We start from the raw sequence: 23,642 nt of genomic DNA on the forward strand, positions 1-23,642 counted from the left end.
GGTGACGGTAGGAACGGAGATCGACCGGTAAATCGAGAGCTTCGCCTTCCGGCTTAGCTCCTTCTTTACCACAACATATCGATACAAAGTCCACATCACTGCAGACGCTGCACCGATCCGCCTGTCAATCTCCCGTTCCATTCCTCCCTCACTCGTGAACAAGACCCCAAGATACTTGAACTCCTCCACTTGGGGCAGGATCTCATCCCCGACCCGGAGAGGGCACGCCACCCTTTTCCGACTGAGGACCACGGTCTCAGATTTGGAGGTGCTGATTCTCATCCCAGTCGCTTCACACTCAGCTGCGAACTGCTCCAGTGAGAGTTGGAGGTCACGGCTTGATGAAGCCAACAGAACCACATCATCTGCAAAAAGCAGAGATGCAATACTGAGGCCACCAAACCGGACCCTCTCTACGACTCGGCTGCGCCTAGAAATTCTGTCCATAAAGGTTATGAACAGAATCAGTGACAAAGGGGAATCTTGGCGGAGTCCAACCCTCACCGGAAACGAGTCCGACTTACTGCCGGATATACGGACCAAACTCTGACTCCGGTCGTACAGGGACCTAACAGCCCGTATCAGGTACCCCATACTCCCGAAGCACCCCCCACATAATCCCCCGAGGGACACGGTCGAACGCCTTCTCCAAGTCCACAAAACACATGTAGACTGGTTGGGCGAACTCCCATGCAGCCTCGAGGACCCTGCCAAGATTGTAGAGCTGGTCCACTGTTCCACGACCAGGACGAAAACCACACTGCTCCTCCTGAATCTGAGATTCGACTTCCCGATGGACCCTCCTGTCCAGCACCCCTGAATAGACCTGACCAGGGAGGCTGAGGAGTGTAATCCCCCTGTACTTGGAACACCCCCCCCCGGTCCCACTTCTTAAAAAGGGGGACCACCACCCCAGCCTGCCAATCCAGAGGCACTGTCCCCGATGTCCATGTGATGTTGCAGAGGCGTGTTAACCAGGACAGCCCTACAACATCCAGAGCCTCGAAGAACTCCGGGCGAATCTCATCCACCCACGGGGCCCTGCCACCGAGGACCTTTTTAACCACCTCGGTGACCTCAACCCCAGAGATAGGAGAGCCCGCCTCCGAGAACCCAGACACTGCTCCCTCATGGGAAGGCGTGTCGGTGGAATTGTAACAGAACATTTCAGAAAAAAGAGCATCATACCAATAGTCAAACATGGTGGTGGTAGTGTGATGGTGTGGGGCTGGACCTGGACGACTTGCTGTGATTAATGGTACCGTGAATTCTGCTCGTTACCAGATACATCCTGAAGGAGAATGTTCCGCCATGACTTTGTGACCTCAAACTGAAGCACACTTGGGCTCTGCTGCAGGACAACGATCCAAACCACATCTCCAATAACCACCGTGACAAACTGACCTTTTGGATGGCGTTGGATTGTGCAGGTGTGCCTAATGTTGTGGCCCGTGGCGTTCATTCGCACACCCACCCATATAACAGTACGTGCAGGGTGCATGCACGCATAGCCGCTGCGCCTCACGCTCCCTGGTACTTCCACATCCACCCCCCCAAACACAGTAGCGCTCTGTGTCGGCATGAATGATCTCGCTTCCGTGAGGCGCCGAGAGGACGGCAGGGAGGGAGGGAGGTCGAGTCGAGAGGCCTCCGACGGACAAAAGCAGCCGGACGACGCAGCGGCGTTTAAAACGATGAGGATTAAAAACACTCTTTTTCCTTTTTGTAAACAAGTGAACTGCGGCTGGTGACATTTTAGTGCTTTTTGAAGCGGAGCCAAGCTGTTTGCTATGTAAATGCGCCACTGAGGAGGACGCCAGGGAGGCGCGGCGGTGACTCGGGGGCCGAAGCGCCTATATTCAGAGGGCAGCAAAATAATTAAAATGCCAAGTGTCTCCCATTATCTATATGCTAATTTGCCTCGGTGTACCCTGAGCTAGAACGTTACGCCACATTAGGAGCGCCCAGGCAACGGCGGTTCAAGTTCCCTTCAATTACACACACGGCACAATGCTATCTCTTGGCTGAAGGTGATGATGCGCTGGATGCTTTCCTGTTTGTCGTGAGGCCTCGACATGCTTTGCCTGCGAGATACCGGCTGTATTCAGCCATATTAATAATGTATGGCAATACATTGTTAAATGCCGGTGTTCAAGTGTGCAACAGACCCATCTTAATCATATAATCACTAACTGCATGAACATTAAAAACCCCAACCTAAATAATTTGATAAATAATGGTTGACCATGACTACTTCTTTCCCTTTGGTTGTCCCCTTGGAAAATCAAGCCCCTATCGATATACAATTTGACCCATTTAATTCTATAACTAAATATGTGAACATTAAAAACCTTACCCCAAAGAATTTGTTCAAATGAATGATTGCTTTTCTCTCATCTATCAGCACAATAGATATATTCAATTTTATAATACATGAAAGTTTAAAACCCTAACCCAAATAATTTGTGTTTTTTTTTTGTTTTTTTTTTTGCCCAGACCCCACACATGTTTTTGGGATGTGGGAGGAAACCGGAGAGCCCGGAGAAAACCCACGCAGGCACGGGGAGAACATGCAAACTCCCCACAGGCGGGACCGGGGATTGATCCCGGGTCCTCAGAACTGTGAGGCTGACGCTCTAACCAGTCGGCCACCGTGCCGCCTTCTATCATACAGTACATGAAAATTTAAAACCCTTCCCCAAATTATTTGTGAATTAATGTTTTTTTTTTTTTTTTACCCTGTCTGTTCTTTAATTCAAGTGTCCTAGCCATGTAAGTGACCTTTTTAATGTTGTACGAATAAATGCATGCAAATTTAAAACCCCACCCCCAAAAGCTTTGTGAAACAATAGCCGTTCTGGACTATTCCATGCGACAAGTACAAGTACAAATTCCCATGGATTTTGCTGCCCAAAAAGGGTACAAGGTGCCTAAAAAGGGGACCACCTCCATCACAATGCCGATGGATTTAGAAAGGGATGTCATAAAAAAAACTCCCCAACTCACTTTTCCGTGTTTTTGCCCAGTGATAAGAACGCTGAGTCAACACCCCGAAAGAGCACATGGAGAGCAATGCTAGCACAAGCTTATCAAAGCCTTTTGCATGGAAATAAATCAGTGGCAGCGACAGCCAGGGCGGCGGGATGAAAATATGATAACAGATATGAGATGCTTATTTGCTGACTACACAGATGCAGATGCATTTTTTGTTCTTGTTGTTGTTGTCCTTTCTTTTTTTTTCTATCGTGATAAGACTGCCAGAGGACACCCTTGGAGGGTGGGATGGCAGTATTTAAAGTCCTTTAAATATTAAGTGGTAAAGTATTCTTCGCAGTGGCCGTACTGCTGATTAATAGATATTTGGGCTGCCCTTGGAAGGCTTTTTTAGCACTTTGCAAGCTTCCACCCAAGGCAAAATCAACTTGTGGGTAGATAAACGAGTGCAGTCAGTGACTTCAAAGCGTTAAACGTATGGACGTCTTTTTTTCGAATGCTGCAGAGAACAGAATGAATCTTTTCTCGTTGGAGATTGCGATTCAAATGCCACCGCCAAACAAATGTCAGAGCAGGAAATCAAAAGCATTTTTGTGCGTCCCGTTTGACATTTTAAAGAGATTTGATTTCCTGCGCACACGTAAATGTCATAAATTACAGCAAGAAACAAATTCCCAATTTTAGCATGTTCACTCGCTCCATTATGCTTTGGTTAAAATTTCATTTTTTCTTTACACCCCGATTTATGTTTGCACAAAAACAACACATTTCCACAAAGCTGCAACGAAAATTATGCCAAAATTCACTGAGCCCTGATGTTGAACTCCACTGAATCAAATTCCCAGAGACACACACCAAAGTCTTGTCAGTTCCCCCCCCGGAACGCTCACAATCCATGATTAAGGACTACGTTGTCAAGTTTGACGTGGTCTCGCCGGGAGTCGACAGCGGCATTATCGTTAACGGGGGGCTGCCCGCACTGTCGCTGAGGGGCCTACCCGAGTGTCATCAAAATGAGATAGGGCCCAGGAGCTGGGGGAATAGGCACTGCATAATTACCTATTTAAAGCTCCTAATTGAGCATTTCATTAAGAGACGCCGAGATTCAGACACTTGGAGTGAGTGCGTTTGGATATGCTTGTGTTTGCATTTCAGGAGCGGCATCAGACTGTAACCTTGAATTCAAGGGTTAGCTTATTAGCATGTGGGTCCCTTGTATTTTTGGGTTTGTTTACAAAGTACTTACGGTGTTTAGAAGATTCTGAAGAGCAGTCTTTCTTTGTCTAAACATCTAACTAGAGATAATAGATCGTTCTAGTGTCTGTATGACTGACTGAATCCCAAGAAGGTTTTGTCATTTTCTGTGCTGCAGCTTGGCTTGGTCAAAGAGAGATAAACCATGAGATAGTTTGCCCACAGTGGTAAATGGTCTGCATTTATAAGCTGCTTTTCTGCCTCAACGGTACCCGCTTTACAGTATCGCCTTCTATTTGTCCATAAACAGGGACAAGCATGATAGCAGACGGGGCTGCCTTGCAGGACGTCGGCCCAGCCTTTGGTAGCCACTCAAGGATTAGAAGTACAAAAAAAATCTAGAGATTATTGGAACAGGTCGTTAGCCAGAATGGCCAAAGCGAAGCAGGAGTAAAACAATAATATGTACTGAGAAACGGATCGTGATGCCCGTCGTGAGAGCCACAACGCTGCATCGGCCCACGGCTACAATCGACAAAGGAAAGTGGACTCCGGGTGACACAAGGGGGCCCTGTGGTCTTTTGTCACTGTAAACATTTTGAATGGCAACAACAATTAGAGCAGAATGATGACTCCATAGTTTCCCAATGACCCAATGTGTCCCAATTTCTGCAAACGACCATAAGGGGGATCACCGGGGACATTGGCTTGTCTTGATTGCATGGCTTGCTAAAACACTAGCATGCAAAGTGGCGTCACTTTCTCGAGGGGGTGGCTTTTGGGCAGACACCAGCTGCTATCTACGAGAGATAAACTTCCCGGCCCTTGGGGGGGGGGGGGGGAGTCATACAGGCACTTTAGTACGGAATGCTGAAGATGCTCAGGGCTGGAATGACATGGAGATACCCAGAGAGACACAGTACTCTTTAGCGTTTCAGCACAATCTTGGGTACACAGTCAGAAATAAGAGTATTCTCAAGGTCGAAGTTATAAATCCATCGAAAACTGTTTGGACCGTTTATAAATAGATACAGGTATAATCAAGAATTAATTAATTAGTGCCTTTTAGGGGACAATTATACCCCTAAAAAGCACAATCTCGCGACATCTTCCTATTTCCTTCTGAATGAGTTGCCCGATTTCACTACTACAGCACGTTGGTCACACTTCCGATGCAGAAATGTATTTACTTGGATAAAACTATGCAAAGAGTTCCCCATGAAATCTCCCTCTGACTGACTGATTATTCCATAATTTATGGGCCTTAGTTTTGCAAATAATTCATCCCCTTGACTGCTTATCCGATCTGTCACACGAACATGACCACGTTTTACCCCCTCCGAAACGACACAAGCTCGAACAGACAGGAATACGCTGAATGTCGTTGTTCCACTGCACATTTATTGTTTTTGCTTCCCCAGTAATGGTATGACAGCGGTTCTGACGCTCTGGATAAAAGGCTAATTCGGTAGCCTTTTTGATTCTGGCAGCCTCGATGGGTGTAAAGCCAGCTAACAGGACGCCCAATGGTAAAGCCCTATCTGGACTCATCTCGGCCCCATCGCTATCGTCAAAATAAAGGACAATGGAAGGGAGAGAGTGGGGAGCTCTCGGGAGGAGTGGCCTCTGCATGCCACAGAGAGGAACTTCATCTTTATGTAATTATCACGAGGGCCATTACGCCAAGCCAGATAGCCTGGTGTTTATTGCGGCCCGGTCGTCATCCACTTTATGAGTATCCTCTCGCGCAGACCCATGCAGATGATTAACATTCACACGGCGACGCACACAAAACCCATATGAGGCCAGAGTACCATAACAGCCCAATGAAATATATTCAGATTAGAAAGGTGTCCTATTACTCTCCAGTCAGATGATAAATACTCGGTTAGCGCCATCATTAATCTTGTACGCCCCCTTACTCATTTTCTGCCTGCAAACGGAGCAGTGCACCGAACAATTGTTGTGTTGCTTGGTTGTGTTACAGCTTCTTTGCGGCAAAAGAGGTCAAGGGAGTCCGACCTGGCCTCACTTCTTCTTGTCCATTCTTTGTTAGTGCAATATCCGAGTGCTAAAAGCGTTATTGATGTTTATGGTAGCTTTCCAGCCCCAACTCTTACGGCCAACCTGAGGAATCTCACTCTGTGTCCCTGGAAAATATATTCATGAGATGTTTTGCTGATTGATTGAACGTCTGCTGTCGACGACGCGGCTATTTTTGTCCAGCGAGATTACGGAGATAAAGTTGGTCTGCTGTCAGTGTGCAGGAGGACGACAAATGGGTAGGTTTCATCCTTCCCAAGGACCTCCGAGCTCTACCTTGTGTCAGGAGGACCGATGTAAACTATCGCTTTTCATCGAAAGGTGTCTGATTAGCTCTAAAGGGGGCTGTAAAAACTGGATTCCATTGTTTGGGACTGCGCTTGTTAAACCGGGACGATGAAAAACGACCATGCGCACGCCTCGGAATATAATCAAGCACACATTCCAGGGCCAAATTGTCACGCTCACACACAGTTATCTTGTGTTGAGCCAATTGTGATACCACATTTTTATGGAATCTCTCAGTCGCCCCCGATTGCTCCGCGCTCCATAAAATGCCGGCGAGTGGATCGGGGCTACTATAATGATGGCCCGGGACAGGAATAAACTTGTTTTACTGCTGCAAACAGAATGATGTGACCTGGAAAGGTTGTATTTTCTGCTGCGATAATGACTATATTTTAGAGTCGGGCCTCAGTGTGAACTTTAATTACTTGTCTGGGGCCTCTGAGCTACACTGGTCTCGAGTACTTAGTAATAAAGTCCATATTGGTTCCTTGTTTATTAAACCCAATGTGAATGTCTAGTAACGCCGTCTTTGCAGACAACATGTCGCCTCTGTTTGGACTTTGGACTTAACTGTTGACATTCACTTCTTCTTTATCCAGTATACGTGCAAATGTAAGGCTTTCAGTTAACCTATAATCACTGCAGCACCCGCTCCTCATAAATATGCAAATACCATACATGAGTCCTGTGTAATGAGTGTAAAAACAATTTATTGGTAAAGCGTATCGCAAGTCATGCCAGTACAGCACTGTTGTTCTTCCCCCTGTATTCGTGAGATGCCAACTTGTCACAGTAAATGTCATCACAGCCAGTATTGGCTTGGAATCAGAGTGGTAATGAAAGGTGAAAATCATATAAACCTAGAAATGCAGTTTTTAGTCTCAGGACGCCACTGGCTCTCTGGTAAAACGCTTCTCCACAGGCTGAAAGGCTTTGTGAGATGTTGGGGGAAATAAAAGGGAAGCAGAAGACGAAGATTTGTAAGGCTGTTACAGAAAGGCTTTGCCTGCTGGCTTGTGTATTATCCCGCTGTACGTTGTGCGCACCTCCCTCATCATTTTTAGTCGTCGTGTATCGCTGTGCCTCCGCTGGTCATTGACATGAGGCCAGAGCATGCAGTCTAACAGCTGGGAAATCTGTGCCCCCGTGATGCCCTTGCACTCCTCCTCTCGTCACCCACTCTTTCTTTCCCTCGTCGGCCTAGCGGGGTCGGTGCACTGGCGGCTAATAAAAGCAGCGGCTCTTGACTGCGAACAGCTGGGCCCCTGTGATCCTTCTCTGCGGAGCTTTTCTGACACTCAAGTCTGAAGGCGGTGCAGAGGGAATTGGAATAGATTTGGGGGACCGACCAGACACGTGTGTAGCGTTAACACAGATGAATCAGTGGCTCTTCATGGTCTAAATCAATACTAACTGTTTGAGATCTCAACACAGGAGGAATAATGAGCGTTCCCACTCTGTAGTTCATTTGTTCCCATCATGTGACAAGAGCACTGAGGTCACAAGGGCCCGGTGTGTGCTTTTGCAAAACATTTGTGAAATAATGGGTTGCACTTCTTGAATTTAAGCGTTCCGGGTTTTTTCGAGGTTTGGCCTTGATTTTTGCAAATTCTTTTGGTCAATTCCAACACCGCCAACTTTGTGGGAAAAGCTCGGGGAAGGCCCTTGTCTGTTCCAAAGCGCGGTCCACGAAGGCATGGGTGGAGTCTGCTGCGGACAAAGTGGACTGGCACTCATTGAGCACTGACGTAAAACCCCGCTGTACATCAGGTTCCAACAGACACCCGCAGATATCTTGTGGAGAGTCTTCCCCGAAGAGTGGAAGCAAGTGTATTGCGTGTGTATATATATATAACGGGAAGTCCTAAAAATAAGGTCCAATGCTGTTGTCCAAGGCACAAAAATGTAGGACACAATTCTAGAGGTTGAACATTCAGTACAGTAGAGGGTACCAAGTTCCCACATGGAACATACTCGGGACAAAAAGCATAACTGCCCTGCGATGTAGTCCGACATCTACTCCGTAAACAAATACAGTGCAGCTAAGCCTCCGTCTTTCAGATATCAGGGCTTGTGACCTGATAATTCAGACTGATGAAATTGTTACCGGTACACTTTCTGCCCATACTGTAGCGAATGTGACCCGAACCGTGACTGTAAAACCAAGGTACGTACCCTTCTGGATTCCCCTACTAAATTCTATTGGTCGAAGCATCAATAAGACAGTTGGGAGTGGATATCCCATTCTCAGTGTTGGCTCCAAACACGGAACAGCGCAAGGGGGGGCTGCAATGTGAGGGGGGGGCTGAGAATGTGCCAGACCAAAATAGCTGCACATATGACCCCGTCATGCCTGACCTACACTCTGTTATCATACTGCTGGATATCTTTTCTAATTGTGTGTTTGTATGCTGTACGAAAGATGAGCCCAGATGCTCCCAGCTGGCCATTGCCCAGTGAGGCTAATACACCTAATTAGACTGCACATTCACGTGCAACACCCCCGCCGCCCCCCAGCTCTTCCAGTCCTGCTTTTTCATAGGTGGAACATATGCCCCCAACCTCATGCATTATACAGGGCACACATGCCGACAGCTACAAAAACAACTTTGTACATCACGAGGGAGGCCGAGGGTGGGCATTATGTAAAGCGGTGCACAAAGCAATGCGGCAAATGGAACCAAATTGTTGATTCGGATCCGAGAGGTGACTCAGTAGTCAAAAGACGACGTGGGAGTCGACAAATTGCTGTAACCTCTTACTGGGGCTTAGCAAAAAATCTTAAGAAAAATCTAAACAAATGCCAAATTAATCCTAAAGTTTTTTTTTTTTTTTGGGTGCTTTGGATTATTCAGCCAAAACGTTCCTAATGAATGATGTGTGGGCCAGAGCTGAAACAGAGCAAAAGATAAAGGTCACACTTGTCCGGACAAGGGTGGGGAGGCTGGGGGGGGGGCGTAGACAGATGTCAAGAGCGATAAGCATCTGGCGTGACGAACTCCAACTCAGCTATCGCTTACTTCTCGGAGCCCAGGGGCTCGTGCGCTGCCAAGACGCCGCTCACGCCTCTCTGTGACGATCAGTGCCTCCGGAGGTTGTGCAAAATGGCCGCCGCCTTGCCAGCACATTATAACGCGTCACTGGCTCAGCTCCTTTTTTTTTTCCTCCCCTCAAAGGAAGTGCCATCTGTGAGTGACAGCGGGACCTCGGCCATTTATTTAGAAGGGAGTAAACAAACTGCCTTTTTTGAGGGGGTTGGTATTATGTTGGCCGTCATGAGCAATACGAAGCGGCGTGATGTATATCATTTATCCATCTCCATTTATCTCGTGGAATCTCTCTTCTAAGCATCACTCCAGGAAAAATAAATCTTTATTTTCACGTTTGATAGCAGGCCGGACACAAATCCAATTCCCAGGAGAGTGCCTGGTCCTGATTTAAGCATAACTGCTCACCAGATCAAAAAAAAAAAAAGGAAAAGAAAAGAGGATCAATACCTGGCCATTTACGATCATACTCAGTGGTCATTGATGATCTGTCAAGCCATTTATTTCACAGTCTGAATGGCAGAGCAAAAAAATCATTTTCCAAAGAACTTTCCCCGCATCCAAAACAAATAATGGCTAACTTAGCAAATAGCAAATCAATACAGTGTGCTTTATTGAGCTCACATGCTTGACTAGATCCTGGCACCTGGCCCATTTTCCACTGTCGCCAAATACACTCTGTTCCCTCCCCTTTTGTGTCAAGATGGCAAAAAATCACACAGACCTAATGTGACGGTGGATGTTTGACATGGAGGCGGATTCCTTTTTTTCAGGCAACAAGGCTCAACTCGACGGGATAACACGTTCCCAGACAAGCCAAACACTAGACCGATTCGACTGTTGACTATTCAGGCACTCGGATAGGAACAGAAGCATCCGGCACCCTCAGTCTGAGCTTGAATAGGCCAAGGGGGTCTCCATTGGGTTTGGGGATGCCACATCCGCCCTGGTCCCACCCTGCTGCTTGACTCAATGGGCCTGAATGAAATCATTGCAAAAACGGAACCCTTTGGAACCCTAATCCTCTCATGACATGAATCCTACCGAGACGCCTTGTCATTGAAGAAAAACGTCCTACTTTGTACCCTTTGCAGCGACTTCAACAAATACTTTGATTCAAGGGACAGAAATGTACTCTCAATTCGTCCTCCACCACTGCAACGGCTGTTGCGAGTGGCCCTTGGTGTTGTAGCTCACGTAGTTGACTTTTAAGGCTGGTGCGGGCTCGTATACCAGGAAATGCAGCATTTGGAAGTGCCAAGTCCAGGGTGTAGTCTGCCTTTTGCCCCAAATCAGCTGGGGGAAAAAAATATGTTGCGGCGGGCGAGTCAACATTTGTTTTGTTGTCGTTCACACAGCAGACTTGGATCTTCCTGGATCTAGCTAGTATCTCGAACAGTGCCCTGCCGTCTGCCTTTCAACTTTAGTTAAAAAGCTTCAGAACCCCGTAACACTGAACAGGCTAGATTTGGAGTTGGCTGATTGAGTGTGCAGTTGTTCAAACAGCTGAATTTGATAAAGTTTCAAATCTCAACAGCCAGCCGCCTGCGCCCTTAACAGGACCTGATCAAGAAATGGTTCGCTCTTTTGCGTACACATAGATGAAAGCGGGGCATCCCGTCTCAGCTATTCACTCAATCGTAGCGTTTAAGAACCATGGTCAGGGGCCACAGCCCGTGCATGTCGCATGCGGGCCGACGAGGGGAAAGGGTATTGATTCCCAATAAACTCATTAAGCTCTAAGAGGAGTCCCTGCTCAGACAGAACAATTTGTTTCCTGTCAAAACAAGAGGCGTGCAGTCAGAGTGCTTTTGCCTTTTGAACTCACTTTTGCAGGCCAATCAAATCAGTTGTCGGTTGTCGCAAACGATATTTAAATTCAGGTGCGGGACAATTAGGTTAACGGGTATGCTATTCAGGCTTTGATGAATATAAGAATAATCTATTATTACTATACAATAATCCGGGTGGGCGTCCGTTAAATGAAATTGTCCATTAAATTGAAGCCGTATTTTTTTTTTTTTTTTGTGGCCTAAAAACACCAGTACAGTACAAAATTGCTTTCGCACTTTTTTCGTGGGCTAAAAACACAGAGCACCATACAAAATTATTGTAAATATTAACAAACTAAAATGTTTGAAAAGATGTAAAGTTTGTCCAAACTTGCTTCACTGGTGCGTGAAAGGGGTGATTTTGAGTTTCAACAGGACACTATTTTCTGCCCGTTACATTCAAAGTCCGTTAAATTGGGGTCCGTTAAATTGAGGTTCCACTGTATTTGTGTTTTTTTCCCGTGGAACCCATTCCTGGAAATTTGCTGGAAAGCTCACATTTCTGTTTTTTTTTTATTTTTGTGTTCGTTCAGAAATTCTCTAAGATGACACCGAAGCCCTAGCCTAAATAAGAAAGGAGTACAGTAATTGGTGTCAAGGGAGTATGTTGAAGTGCGAGAGAACATTTCGACTAATAGACAAGTTTTGCATAACAGGAGGAAGCAAGGTTTAGCCTGGGTTGTTAGCGGAGGTTACAGAGTCTTTGACGCATGTGCATGTACACTTGCAGTGCATATTTTTCGAAATCAAACTATCTGCAAGGGTATCTTCCGCTAATGGCGGAGGTGATTGTACGATGAATTGTATTATTTTCCGTCATACTTTACTCGAAGCTAGCGGACATGCCAGTGATTAATCGCCAAGCCGATGCCCCTTTTGCACCCACATGGACGCCACTCTGCTCTTGCGCTCCTAAAGATGGAGATACCACTAGGGGGAACACAGATGACTTATTTTATCGCACCATTAATAAGATGGCCCGGCGGTAAGCTGTCTCTGTTTTGCCGGCCCGCGTTATCATTCTCCAAATGGCGCGGTGGCGGCGGGCGGGCAAAAATGGGCTAAAATGTGACGGGCCACCGTGTCAGCGTGCGGTTAATCGAAAATAATGGCCGGCAAGTTATAGATGCCATCCTGGCTGGTACTGGATGTACTGATGCGGGAGATGGAATTTTAATGTGAACGTTCCATCACTGGCTAGTGGATGTTTGGGGCAGTAGGCAAACAGCACATGAGTCCACGGAGGTTATCATATGGCGCTAACAAAATGGGCCGCACTTGAAAAACAGCTCGTGTCGCAGTATGTGGTTCAACACTGCTTGACAGCCATCGGATTTTCACCGGTGGCCATGGTAATGATGAAATGCAGAGGTGGTGTGGGGTGCTCATGGGGGGTGTAAATGAAAGCCACCTTCTGTGTTGGTAAGGCCCTGGAGGGGGAGATGCATGTTTCCCTGGATGGACAAGAGCCCGTCTAATCTCTATCCTCGCCAACTGATCTCCCTGGGTGTTAAACACTTGAAATAGTTCCACATGGTCCAGATGCTTAACAGTTCCATCGTGCTTTGTGGGGCTGATTAAAGACTAATCCCCCCCCCCCCCCCAAAAAAAAATATAGCTCCCTCCGGCACCATTTCGGCTCAAAATTCTGTGTACGAAAAAAGTCCCAAGGACCTTTGCCTGGAATTGAACAGAAAGTTGAACGATTTGGTTTGAAGTGGGGCTGTCACTATTGAATCTTTTTAGAATCAAGTTTCCTTTTGATTATTGGTCAAATATTTAATAATTTTTACTACTGGCATGTATTTTATGGATGGACTTTGATCCTTACACTGCATATGTTAGTACTGAATATGTAGTACAAATCTGGTGTTCATAACTTGAGACAGCAAAATGCGAAATGCCAAGCGGTTTGCAATCGTGATTACCATTTTACGTAATAAAAAAAACAACCACTAACTACCAGCTCACTCATAAATTAGATGTACATTACACATCTAACAGTGTCTTAAAAATCCCTTACAGACGCACCGCTGTCATTTTTGGCAAAGTTTATCATTGCCCCAACACTGCATCCGTCTGCAATAAATGTTCGTGTGAAACACTGGTCCTGGCGGTGCAAAGTTTGATGATCATTTTGAGGATTCGCCATGAGAAAAGCGGCACGGTCATCACTGTTTGCAGCTTGTATTTTTATTTCAAAAAAAATAAAACAAAAATTAGTGTTAGGGTCAACTTTAAATCAGATCTCAAAGCATTGAGCAAACGATTTTCTCCATGTGATTTTATTAAATCCCATGTAGCTCAAATGGACAATCTCTGTTTGCAGGAATTGAACCATTACTTATCTTTAATTGCATGCTTTCATCCAAAGACGGCCCAAAAAAAAAAAAAAGTATTTTCCTCGCATATTGCATGACTAGCATCAGAAATCCATTTGTGCATCGGTACATTGAGAAAGTAATGACTGAGTGATTGATTGTCTGACCTGAATTGGCTAGTGATGAGCCAAAAAAAAAAAAAGCCAAAGCAGCCATAGTTTCTAGCTTTTCTGCAAAGAAACTGTGATGAGATTGCTATAGAGCTGGATGGGACAGGTAAAGGTGTAGATCAGTGCGAACAAGAGGGCAGATTTGACTCATCAGCCATGCTAAGAGCTTCTGAGCCGCACTTACGTTAAAATATAGAAATTACAGAGCAGCTCTGACTCATGCTCCCCTCTGTTAAGTATTTTAATAGACTCCATCATTAAGCTCAGACTGTATTGTTAGCGTCCTCGGCTCAGAGCGCAAACACCCAATAACCTACTAAAAGGTTTTAAGAGGGCCAAATCAGCTGCATACAATTTTCTTTTCAGCCGCTCGTTCGCTTGCCTTTCGCTTCCTGACGTCAGCGGCGTTAATGAAGATGCCGTCGCTCGGCGTCGTTACCGGGTTCCGCACAGCCGCTCCAAAGATTTTATTTCAGCGCTTCCCCCAGCTTGCTTTATTTCACGACGCCTTAATGAGAGTCGTTTGGAATAATAGGCTCCCATTGAACGGTGGCATCTGCATCCAGCTTTAAATGAGTGAGCTAATTTCCGAAGATAATCGCCTCTCCCGTCGAGTTTTTGGCGGAGATGCTGTAGATTTGTTTTTTTTTTGCAGTGAATTTAACGATGTCAGAAATTACCTTGACGGAAGCTGAAACATTTGTTTTAGATTGTGGGATAAGTCATCAGACTCATAGCTGTAAAATAATGATTACGACAATACTATAAAATAATTTCAGGGGTCGCTACGAAAAATTGGTTTGATTGCGCCACTCGAAATGTTTTCAAAATTCATGTATTATATATATATATATATATATATATATATATATAAAGTACAAAATATAAAGTGGTTTGGGAAAATAAAATGACTTGGAATCTCAACATTATTAAAAGTGAAGACAAGTTGCAATTTTGGAACAGAGTTTAGCAAGAAACAAAGTAGTGTTTTGCTTTCGCGGCCGGCGGGCCGCATCTGGCCCCTGGGCCTTGAGTTTGATACCAGTGTACTCGACATATGAGCGATGCCAAATGGTAAAACATTTGAGTTTTCGTTATTGGATGGCAGTGGATTTTGATGACTTTGCCTAAAACAGGAAACTAATAACTCGTGCCTGCGGCTTTCATGTTTACCAATAAATTCCTATTGAGAATTTCAATTGGGCTTCCATATCAATATGAGAAAAAAATCCATTAAAATACATAACGCTCCTACATCTGTGCCTATAGGAGGCCTGCCAGAAGCTCCATTCGTACCGCAAACCATCAGCCAAACTTTCATCCTTAATTGCTTGAAATATGCACTTTGCGCTATGGCTTGAAAAACGACAAACACAGTAAAACAGAGATACCTGGGTAATGACGCCCGCTGGGATTTTGACAATCTTTTCTGTCTCTTGGCTGTGATTCGTGCAAGTGTGTGTGTGTGTGTGTGTATGTGTTGTCAATGACGACACAGTAGCTGTGGCGTCATGCGGTCGCTACAGATGGCCGATAACGAAACAAAGAAACAAACAAACAAAAACAAAAAAAGACTAACGCTAACGTTAGCGTGGCTGTAGTTTGCGGGACTTTGGAGGTTAATTCCCTGCTCCGGCCTAACGGATGCTGGCAGCGAGGCAACAACATGGCCGGCAGCTTAGCTCGTCACAATGGACGGTCTGGAGGGTTTTCCAAATGACTGCGGAGGATTTTTAAGACGAGATGAGACGGGGGGGGGGGGAAGAGTGCGCCGAAGCCCTTATCCTTTCTTTCCCGTTTTGTTTTCCAAACAAACTTTGGAGAATTGCTCACGCGAAAAAGCGCGGCCACAATGACAAAGCTTGAGGCGTGTTTACGGCGTGATACATAATATTTTGCATTAGGGGTTCATATTTGAAAATACGCTGAGGCAAGTGACTCCCACTTGCTTTTTCCGCACCCCGAGGCAAGCCATCAAATCTGAATGCCATTAAGAAGTTTGTCTTTTCACGCTAAAATTCCTCCTTTGACTTGCAGCCAAAGTCGGAATATAAATCAGGCAATCAAATCCATATCTTGAGTATCCAATTCTCACAAATCCAAACATGCTCCTGGAACTTTGGCCAGTTGGCGTCACTTTCCACGTTTTGCGGATGAACATCTTTTTCTATGAGGGCGTACGCCAACTGTCAAACTCAGATGCGGCCCACCACATCATTTTATGCGAACGAAAGAAAACCACGACATTGTTTCTTGATCAAATCTGTTCCAAAATTGCTAATTGTCAGCACTTCTAATAATGTTGGGAAAACCTTTGTATTTCAAAATTACTTATCCAACTTTTTTTGTGTGTATGCTTTATGTGATATGATGACGCGATTATACATTATGTTTTCAGTCATAACAGCACTTGAAGAGAAAACAACTATTGTGTGGCCCACCACAAAAATGACTTTGACGCACAAATGCGTCAAACTTTGTTTTTAAATTTAGCCCCTGAAGCGGTTTTCACTTAACAGCATGAAATTTGGTAGGCAATTCTATGCAGAGTGGAGTCTGAAAAAGCCATTACTGAAAACACACATGAAGCAAGCCATTTTATTTTGAAGTGGCCATTTAAGCGTTACTTTGGTTATTGTCAGGAGTCCATCAAGTTATTTCAAACAATTTGTCCAAAGTTTGGCAAATTTGCCACCCATCTCTCCAATGTACAGTGACAGGCAGAACAGTGAAATGCTCTTCTGTTAGAAGGCAGAAGGTACAATTAACTTGTGTATCCATTTTTTTGGCCATTCAGAAAATAGAATAAGAGATTTGAGTTAATCCCAGATACATTCTGAACTCTTGGGCCTTGGCGGAGGTCTGACGAAGACCCATTCTCGCCTGTGTCAGTTTTGAAAAAGATCGTATTCCTTTCCAAATTCCACGTGTCGTTTTCCGCCCACATTCCTCATGTCAGGCCGCTACGTTATCCCCAAGTCACTTGTTGCCTTGGGTCTTCGCATAACTTCGCCGGCCTCGCATTCCGAATCCCACGTACAAACTCTCCATTTCCCTTTGGCCCGACGTACCGGTGTCTGGTTACCGTGGCACTCGCGGAATGTTTCTTCGGGGTCCGCGCTCAGCAGGAAGACTTGCGAAGACACGACCGCGCGGTAGGAAGGTCTGCACGGAATACCATTGGACCGAGGCCAACTGTACTTTCATATTACATGACCTCAGACGATATCTTTTTCGCCGTGAGCTTTAACGAGGAGTAACCCAAGTGCGCGTCTAAAAAAGACGCGCGCTCTTTAACTGTTGCCGTCTCATCTCCCGGTCGAGTCGGGAATACGAGGGTCCAAATATAGTTCATGGCAATAGGCTAAATAATTGAAAGAGACTGTCCTTTGGCTGCCTAAGACGACACACTGGCACACTATAAATACCCCGGTTGGAGGGTTGTGCGCCAAATCGAAACCAGTGTCGTCTCGGTGTGATGCAACCCAACGAAATGTCTCCTGAAATATAATCGACACAGGAGAAAGCAAGTCACCCCGATATCGCCGCCTTAACATCTCACATTAGAGACGGAGCAAGCGCTTGTGCCAAAAGCAATTTTATAGTCAATACAGAGCAGCGATTGAGTGACAGACAGAGCTGTATTCCAGGTCTTGCGAAGTTTCAACAGTTTCACATTAACGTCTATTAGCCGCTTAGTTCTTTCCCACACAGAGCTGCTGGAGTGCGTCCCAGGGGGGGACAAACATTCGGCCTGCCAAATACATCCATGAAATTCCTGGGACTAGACTGCCCCCAAACCCAGCCAAAGTCTACATAATTGATGAGCTTCTTGGCCCGTTCGGATGAGTTTGGTGATGACTGAGAATCTACACAGACGTAAAGAAAAAAAAAAAAAAAAAAAACATATTCCACTGATATTGCGACAATAAGTTATAAAAAAAAAAAAAAAAAAAAAAAAAAAGACCGAGTCATGTATTCTATGAGGCTAACGATTTACAAGAGCGGCACCCATCACTGACAAATTCAAGATAAAGTTAATATATTACTATAACGCTGTCTTGAAATGCACTTTTGCAACCAGTTACAAGAGTTATCGTGTCGAAAATCTGTGAAATAAATACAATAGACTCACTATCGAGGCAGCTAACTAGCATGGCTAACATCACCTTGTGTCTGCGTTTCCACGGAGAAGTAGCTACTACGTTTCTTCTAAATGGGTCATTTTTTATCGTTGACTTTCATTTTAATTAGAAAATTTTGAAATAAAATGTATTGTCTTTTTACGTTTACTAATGCACCTACACCGTGAAGAAAAGTTATTTATCCAAACATTTCAAAACGATACATTTTAGAGCTGTGCTGAGCCGTGATATGGTGAAATTGTAGCTCACGGTTATTATACTGTCATATAATGTTAGCATACAGAGTTCAAAAAAAAAATAATGTATAGAAAAATTGGGTTATTTTTCTCATACAGTATTTTTTTCTTTTCTGGTTTAAAACGGAAATACATATAGCCCATTTTGTGGTGTCATTTTTGGGGGAAATTTTTCGAGACACGTTTCACATTTTGTGGGGCACACCAGGAGTTACTATTTTTTATTTTTTTGCTGGCTGTATAAAATAAACTAAAATAAAGATTTGTACAAATTTGGGCTATTTTTTCCTCCTGTTTTCCTTTCAATGTTCTGCGTGTGTGTGAATGAGATGGTTGAGGTCGCTGACTGTGTGGAACCACAACTGTTCTTCCCGCAACCACTGACTTGGCCCAACTTTCTTGTACAAAATCCATATTGCTGTTCATTTAAAAAAATAAATTAAAAAAATGTTAATCTCCGAACAGCCAAGTTTCCCAATACATTTGCCCACATGGTATAGATTCTGTTGGAAGAGTTGCTTCAGGTCAGAAAATAGGTGACTCGATCCCTTTCACCACCTCCTCCCCGCCACCACATGCCGGCTTCCAAATGGCAATCATTACACCGGACACCAAAAGTCATTTTAGTTCCGCCTGGCTTCTTCAAAGCAGCACGCTATAATCGCAGATTGAGTGGCGGGGGAACACGTTTGGGTTGCACGGGACTCCCGGTAATGCGACAATGCAAAATTAGGAGCGCCCGAATGGAGACAAAGACAGAACAATTCACACGGCGTGCGTCGCAATTCCTCCGAGTTTATTTTGCGACCACTTCAAACCGTCAAACAACTGGCAACGGGCGCTGAAAGCCGAGCCCACGGCAGCTGCAAGACCCTCCTGGAACATCAGGAGCCATAGCATTTGCTGAATGCCTGTATACGCAACCTTCGACCAGATTCTCATAGGGTACATATGCTCTCCAACAAGTGACATAATTGTTATTTACACAAATAGCAAACATGATCACATTTAAATAAATAATACAAATGTTTTTGTTGCATTATACGTGCATATGGCATGTGAAAAATCCAACATACCGTATCATGTTGACCCAATGACAAATGTGCCTCATATGACAAACCACATAAGGGAATGTTCCTTAAAAAAAGTCCCAAATTCTAAAGATGAAACTGTTCAAAAATACAGTTTTGTTTATGCGCTCAAAAGTGTAACCGTGAGTCTAAACTTTCCATAATCTCAGACAAGCTAACATATTTGGACAAATATGTCACGTTTGAGACTATGGCAGAATGGCACACGACCCGACAGAGCCAATCACAAGCATCGGCTTGAGAAGGCGGAAGTGGTATGAAAACAAATAATAATTATTACGGCTATCTTTCAAATGTGACTAAAATTGTAATTAGGAAAATTTCCGAAAGTCGTTCTCCCAGTAACGTAATGGATTACAATGACATACATTTTGTATTTAAATGACATAATCCGTCCTCTTCCGGGACGGACAAAAGGTTAAAAAAAAAAAAAAAAAACTCGACTGCAGCTCAGCTTCCTTCCTTGACAGACTTGACGGATAGCAGAGGTGATTTTGCTTGGGTGTCAAAATAACTCCTCCAACCCCGTGGGGACTTGGGAAAAATATAAAATGGGGGGGGGGGGGTTGGGGGGGGGGGGGGAAGCTAGCATGCTAGCATACCCTGATTTGGAATGCCCTGCAGCGGTGGATTCTGTCAAGCAAGCCACCCTTGAAGCTCATTATTCTGGAGTCGAGGTTACGGGAGGAAATGCTCGGCAAGTAAATAAGTGAGCGGGCGAGCCGAAGTGGAGCAAGGCTAAAGTCACGACGGCTTCATTATGCCGCCGCGCGACTTGCTCTTGTGCGAAATCAAAGCGCTTTCTGGCTTGTCGCACGCCACACGCTTGCATACGAAACCACGCGCGTGTTTCGTCCGGGCGCGAAACTCACTGACCTTCTCACACGCCCATGTAGCGCCCGTGTTTTGTTTTTAACCATTCACTCTGGAAGCTAGTCAGCAATTAGCCTGCGCACTTTTTATGGAGCAACGTTCAACGATATTTGGCCACATGGTAGGAGGAGTTTGGTGTGGAGGAACTTGACTGAGCTCTGATCTCCAACTAAAAGAAACCGATTTTATCTTCGTATCCAAAGAACAAAATCTAAATAATAATACATTCAATAATACGAAAGAAATAAAATACATTAAAATAAGTGGGCTTGATTTAAAACTCTGTTTCTGCATGAAAAAAAAAAAAAAAAAAGCATTGCTGTCTCATGAAAAGCATGTATCTCCAGCTTTTTTCAGAATAAATGAAATAAAATACAATAAATAAACGCCAAATACAAAAAAAAAAGGGCCTTATGTAAAAAAAAAAAAAAAAAGAAAGTTTGCATTTTCGCCTAAAAAGGGCATTAGGAATTGCATGCATCTCTAATTTTAGTCTTAATGAAAATAAATTAAACAAAATCCAACCAAACAATAAAACTACAAAATAATTCTAATAATTTAAAACCAAAATAACCAGACTTGATGTCACAAAATGTAAAAATGTTTGTATTTTTTTTTTTTTTTTTTTTTTTTAAAAAGCAGCTCTTTAAATTGATCTTTTTATCAAAAAAACAAAAGCAATACAACAATTAAAGCAATAACATAACCAGGCCTGATGTCACAACATTTCTAAAATGAAATCAATATAAAAAGAAAAATGAATAAATTAAATACAATCAAATACAAAATAAGCGTGACTGTTGTCAGCAAATGTATTTATTTATTTTTTAAATTTTAGAGAAAGATGGACATACATTTTTTTCATTGGCCAACTTGTGAGACCAGACAAGGGTTGAGGCCAAGTTCTTCCACACCAAACTCATCCAAACACGACGTCACAGACCTCGTTTATTGGACTGGGCCACATGACGTCACACTCACAAAAGTGCTCCAAATCCAAGCCCTGAATGATTAATAGTTTTTTTTTTCTTTTCTTCTGTGAATAGCGACAACGAGTTACGCGTTTTGCCGACGGGACAGAAATTTCGGTGAGGCTGGGGGGCGTTCCTTCTCGAAACCGCTGTGTCGTCTGCGGGCTTTAACATTTAAACCACATGTGTCATGGCAGATTTAAAGAATAAAAAAAAGACATCTGAAAGACATAAAACCTTGCTCCAACATTCCTTTCATTCTCTCCAGACACCAAATGAGATCACCAGCTCTTCATAAACATTCTTTTTTTTTTTTTCTCCTTTCTACGTCATAAAACCCTTCAACTCGCGCACAAGCGCCCACTAGTGGCCCCAAAAGTGCACATCCCACTTTCGCCTCAAGACCGCTGCTGCCACTGAACTCAATCTGAAATGACGAGCAACTTAAAATAGCTGGGCCCGCTCGCTAAGAATAACACGTACATCTCAAGAGATTTGCCAAGTTGTCAGAAATAGTCGTTAAGAGTCGACCCCCCGCCTCAAAGTAGGAGCTATCACCCAATAACAGGGAATATTTGTTGTGTTGACGTTTCAATTCACAACGCTTTAAAAGACGACACTTTTAAAATGCGTTTTAAGGTATCATTTTGGCAAGTGTTACCCTGATTTCTAAGTGGACAAGCGCCACTTCAAGCTGTTCAGTCACTCAAAGTTCAGCTTCAAATGAGCTGACCGTGGATTTGTGAATGATTAATTTCGGAATACTGAAAGGCAAATAAACACTCCTGAAGTTCAAATGTTTTGCCTCAAAAGTGTAAACAACATTTGGAATGTCACAAATCGACGACATTATTTGTATGTTTTGGACACTTTTAGACAGGATTGTCATTTGCAACAGAGGCAATGAATGTAATCAAATGGCAGAAAGAAAAAAAGAAAAAAAAAAAATGGGGTGCCCCTAAATGCATCAGCAGGGCCAGTCAAAGCGTTTTTTGCGGGTAACAGCTGAGGGCACCTGAAATCACTGCGGCAGCCCAGCTGTCTCGCTCGCACACACGCGCGCGCACTCTTCTTACCTTATCAGCATTGTCGCAATCACTTTCAAACTCATCTTGTTCTTGAACGTCTTCAGCAAAAGTGAGCAGCGTCTTAGTTTTTTTGTTGTTGTTTTTTTTTTTGGTTGTTATTTATTTTTTATTTTTTTTTTTAATCCAGCAACGACAGTCCAGTGGGAGACAAAACAACAACGTGGGGAAGCTCGGAAAGAAAACCCAAATCCCCTATTCTTCCTCCTCCTCCTCCTTCTCGTCTCGTGTTATTTCGAGTGGGAATAATCTCTGGGTTTGTGGGTTCCGTCTACGTCCCGCTCTCCGTTGGCGTGAACGTGGCGAGACTGTGGCTTGCGAGAGTGCTGCTCTCGCGTCACGTTCCCTCCCTCCCTCCCACTCGCTCTCTCCATCTTTCCCCTCTCTCTCTCTCTCTCTCTCTCTCTCACTGTGGAGACTGACATGGAGGTGTGTGTGAAATGGAACCATGACGTCTCACACAACCCCCGACCCCCTTCTGCCCTGCCTGCAGGAATGCACTTTTAAAGCCCCAGTTTGCTCATTCATACGTTTATTATCATTATATACAAATATATAATTATCGCAATAATTACAACGGAATAGGAGGGGCACGCAGATATACAGTGAAGCTTTCCGATCTCAACACATTCACTGCCATTGACGGCTTTAGAAGTCAAATGTTAACTGGGGAGGCTGGCAGTGAATGAGTTTTAAATGTTGAAAGGTTTTCAAAGTGCATGTCACCCTCTCTTCCCTCCAGCAGTCCACAGGAGCCGACACCTGCACCGCGTAATGACATCCATCCATCCAATTTCCATACCGCTTCACAATAACACATTATCATCATATTACTAGAGTAGAAAGTAAAACCTATAGGACTGAGCCTTCTTGAAGTAAAAAAAAAAAAAAAAAAAAGAAAACGCTAGTAATTGCCCCCCCCCCTCCAAAATTGTTTTTATAGTTGCCTATATTAAGAGTTTAAACAGTAAATATACCACCAACTATGATCCAGAAACATTTCAAAATTTGTTCAAACTCAACTTACAATAATATCCTTAAAATAAAGTAATTACAGATCATTAGGTTTTTTTTCTTTTGTTTGTTTTGTTTGTTTAAATGCACCCAAAAGGGACATATAATGCGGCAAAGACTAACTTCCTCTAACAACCCAGCCTAAATTGAAGTCCCAACTGACATACTTCAACATGCAGTACTTCATTGACAACAATTAATAGTTTCAGAGCTTTAGCGCTAACCTTGTGGCATCAGAGCATTAATAGAGAGGAAATAGGTAGGTTTAGGTTCCACACAAAAAACTTGAACGCAAATTATAAATAGGCGGGGTATCACTGTAGTAATAAATAAATAAT

The 23,642-nt window shown here is 44.1% G+C and overlaps 1 protein-coding gene across 23 annotated transcripts in view; it reads right to left on the reverse strand.

Moving 5' to 3' along the window:
- LOC133398016 (receptor-type tyrosine-protein phosphatase delta-like) overlaps positions 1-22,591 on the reverse strand; it is a 100,596-nt gene extending 78,005 nt beyond the window's left edge. For all 23 annotated transcript variants that reach the window (XM_061669560.1, XM_061669559.1, XM_061669557.1 and 20 more), the window contains exon 1: positions 22,282-22,591. The gene's annotated coding sequence lies outside the window, so the exon portion shown is untranslated. The remainder of the gene's footprint in view (positions 1-22,281) is intronic.
- Positions 22,592-23,642: the final 1,051 nt, after the last annotated feature.

Source organism: Phycodurus eques, chromosome 23, assembly GCF_024500275.1.
Source record: "Phycodurus eques isolate BA_2022a chromosome 23, UOR_Pequ_1.1, whole genome shotgun sequence".
Lineage (NCBI taxonomy): Eukaryota > Metazoa > Chordata > Actinopteri > Syngnathiformes > Syngnathidae > Phycodurus > Phycodurus eques.